This window comes from Salvelinus namaycush, chromosome 41 (assembly GCF_016432855.1).
Source record: "Salvelinus namaycush isolate Seneca chromosome 41, SaNama_1.0, whole genome shotgun sequence".
Lineage (NCBI taxonomy): Eukaryota > Metazoa > Chordata > Actinopteri > Salmoniformes > Salmonidae > Salvelinus > Salvelinus namaycush.
Window position 1 is genome coordinate 19,501,892 of NC_052347.1, and position 4,283 is coordinate 19,506,174.

Below are 4,283 nucleotides of genomic sequence, written 5' to 3' on the forward strand. Positions count from 1 at the left end.
ACCACTCATAAGGGTTATCTGAGGTACTGTATAATGGGTTGCGGTGTACCACTCATAAGGGTTATCTGAGGTACTGTATAATGGGTTGCGGTGTACCACTCATAAGGGTTATCTGAGGTACTGTTAATGGGTTGCGGTGTACCACTCATAAGGTTATCTGAGGTACTGTATAATGGGTTGCGGTGTACCACTCATATAGGGTTATCTGAGGTACTGTATAATGGGTTGCGGTGTACCACTCATAAGGGTTATCTGAGGTACTGTATAATGGGTTGCGGTGTACCACTCATAAGGGTTATCTGAGGAACTGTATAATGGGTTGCGGTGTACCACTCATAAGGGTTATCTGAGGTACTGTATAATGGGTTGCGGTGTACCACTCATAAGGGTTATCTGAGGTACTGTATAATGGGTTGCGGTGTACCACTCATAAGGGTTATCTGAGGTACTGTATAATGGGTTGCGGTGTACCACTCATAAGGGTTATCTGAGGTACTGTATAATGGGTTGCGGTGTACCACTCATAAGGGTTATCTGAGGTACTGTATAATGGGTTGCGGTGTACCACTCATAAGGATTATCTGAGGTTACTGTATAATGGGTTGCGGTGTACCACTCATAAGGGTTATCTGAGGTAATGTATAAATGGGTTGCGGTGTACCACTCATAAGGGTTATCTGAGGTACTTGTATAATGGGTTGCGGTGTACCACTCATAAGGGTTATCTGAGGTACTGTATAATGGGTTGCGGTGTACCACTCAAGGGTTATCTGAGGTACTGTATATATGGGTTGCCGGTGTACCACTCATAAGGGTTATCTGAGGTACTGTATAATGGGTTGCAGTGTACCACTCATAAGGGTTATCTGAGGTACTGTATAATGGGTTGCGGTGTACCATCATAAGGGTTATCTGAGGTACTGTATAATGGGTTGCGGTGTTACCATCTCATAAGGGTTATCTGAGGTACTGTATAATGGGTTGCGGTGTACCACTCATAAGGGTTATCTTGAGGTACTGTATAATGGGTTTGCGGTGTACCACTCATAAGGGTTATCTGAGGTACTGTATAATGGGTTGCGGTGTACCACTCATAAGGGTTTCTTATCTGAGGTATTGTGTAATGGGTTGCGGTGTACCACTCATAAGGGTTATCTGAGGTACTGTATAATGGGTTGCAGTGTACCACTCATAAGGGTTATCTGAGGTACTGTATAATGGGTTGCGGTGTACCACTCATAAGGGTTATCTGAGGTACTGTATAATGGGTTGCGGTGTACCACTCATAAGGGTTATCTGAGGTATTGTGTAATGGGTTGCGGTGTACCACTCATAAGGGTTATCTGAGGTACTGTATAATGGGTTGCGGTGTACCACTCATAAGGGTTTGTCTGAGGTATTGTATAATGGGTTGCAGTGTACCACTCATAAGGGTTATCTGAGGTATTGTATAATGGGTTGCGGTGTACCACTCATAAGGGTTATCTGAGGTACTGTAATGGGTTGCGGTGTACCACTCATAAGGGTTATCTGAGGTACTGTATAATGGGTTGCGGTGTACCACTCATAAGGGTTATCTGAGGTACTGTATAATGGGTTGCGGTGTACCACTCATAAGGGTTATCTGAGGTACTGTATAATGGGTTGCGAGTGTACCACTCATAAGGGGTTATCTGAGGGTACTGTATAATGGGTTGCGGTGTACCACTCATAAGGGTTATCTGAGGTATTGTAGTAATGGGTTGCGGTGTACCACTCATAAGGGTTATCTGAGGTACTGTATAATGGGTTGCGGTGTACCACTCATAAGGGTTATCTGAGGTATTGTATAATGGGTTGCGGTGTACCACTCATAAGGGTTATCTGAGGTACTGTATAATGGGTTGCGGTGTACCACTCATAAGGGTTATCTGAGGTACTGTATAATGGGTTGCGGTGTACCACTCATAAGGGTTATCTGAGGTACTGTATAATGGGTTGCAGGTGTACCACTCATAAGGGTTATCTGAGGTACTGTATAATGGGTTGCGGTGTACCACTCATAAGGGTTATCTGAGGTATTATGTAATGGGTTGCAGGTGTACCACTCATAAGGGTTATCTGAGGTACTTTATGGTATAATGGGTTGCAGTGTACCACTCATAAGGGTTATCTGAGGTATTGTAAATGGGTTGCGGTGTACCACTCATAAGGGTTGTCTGAGGTATTTGTAATGGGTTGCAGTGTACCACTCATAAGGGTTATCTGAGGTACTGTGTAATGGGTTGCGGTGTACCACTCATAAGGGTTATCTGAGGTACTGTATAATGGGTTGCGGTGTACCACTCATAAGGGTTATCTGAGGTACTGTATAATGGGTTGCGGTGTACCACTCATAAGGGTTATCTGAGGTACTGTATAATGGGTTGCGGTGTACCACTCATAAGGGTTGTCTGAGGTACTGTATAATGGGTTGCGGTGTACCACTCATAAGGGTTATCTGAGGTACTGTAATGGGTTGCGGTGTACCACTCATAAGGGTTATCTGAGGTACTGTATAATGGGTTGCGGTGTACCACTCATAAGGGTTGTCTGAGGTATTGTATAATGGGTTGCGGTGTACCACTCATAAGGGTTATCTGAGGTATTGTTAATGGGTTGCGGTGTACCACTCATAAGGGTTATCTGAGGTATTGTGTAATGGGTTGCGGTGTACCACTCATAAGGGTTATCTGAGGTACTGTAATGGGTTGCAGTGTACCACTCATAAGGGTTATCTGAGGTACTGTATAATGGGTTGCGGTTGTACCACTCATAAGGGTTATCTGAGGTACTGTATAATGGGTTGCGGTGTACCACTCATAAGGGTTATCTGAGGTACTGTATAATGGGTTGCAGTGTACCACTCATAAGGGTTATCTGAGGTACTGTATAATGGGTTGCAGTGTACCACTCATAAGGGTTATCTGAGGTATTGTGTAATGGGTTGCAGTGTACCACTCATAAGGGTTATCTGAGGTACTTGTATAATGGTTGCGGTGTACCACTCATAAGGGTTATCTGAGGTACTTGTAATGGGTTGCGGTGTACCACTCATAAGGGTTATCTGAGGTATTGTGTAATGGGTTGCAGTGTACCACTCATAAGGGTTATCTGAGGTACTGTATAATGGGTTGCGGTGTACCACTCATAATCTGAGTAATGTATAATGGGTTGCGGTGTACCACTCATAAGGTTATCTGAGGTATTGTTGTATATGGGTTGCGGTGTACCACTCATAAGGGTTATCTGAGGTACTGTATAATGGGTTGCGGTGTACCACTCATAAGGGTTATCTGAGGTACTGTATAATGTGTTGCAGTGTACCACTCATAAGGGTTATCTGAGGTATTGTGTAATGGGTTGCAGTGTACCACTCATAAGGGTTATCTGAGGTACTGTATAATGGGTTGCAGTGTACCACTCATAAGGGTTATCTGAGGTATTGTGTAATGGGGTTGCGGTTTGTACCACTCATAAGGGTTATCTGAGGTATTGTGTAATGGGTTGCGGTGTACCACTCATAAGGGTTATCTGATGGTACTGTATAATGGGTTGCGGTGTACCACTCATAAGGGTTATCTGAGGTACTGTATAATGGGTTGCGGTGTACCACTCATAAGGGTTATCTGAGGTATGTATAATGGGTTGCAGTGTACCACTCATAAGGGTTATCTGAGGTACTGTATAATGGGTTGCGGTTTGTACCACTCATAAGGTTATCTGAGGTATTATGTAATGGGTTGGCATGGGTTGCGGTGTACCACTCATAAGGGTTATCTGAGGTATTGTGTAAATGGGTTGCAGGTGTACCACTCATAAGGGTTATCTGAGGTACTGTATAATGGGTTGCAGGTGTACCACTCATAAGGGTTATCTGAGGTACTTGTATAATGGGTTGCAGGTGTACCACTCATAAGGGTTATCTGAGGTACTTGTATAATGGGTTGCAGTGTACCACTCATAAGGGTTATCTGAGGTACTGTATAATGGGTTGCGGTGTACCACTCATAAGGGTTATCTGAGGTACTGTATAATGGGTTGCGGTGTACCACTCATAAGGGTTATCTGAGGTATTATGTAATGGGTTGCGGTGTACCACTCATAAGGGTTATCTGAGGTATATGTATAATGGGTTGCAGTGTACCACTCATAAGGGTTATCTGAGGTACTGTATAATGGGTTGCAGTTGTACCACTCATAAGGGTTATCTGAGGTACTGTATAATGGGTTGCGGTGTACCACTCATAAGGGTTATCTGAGGT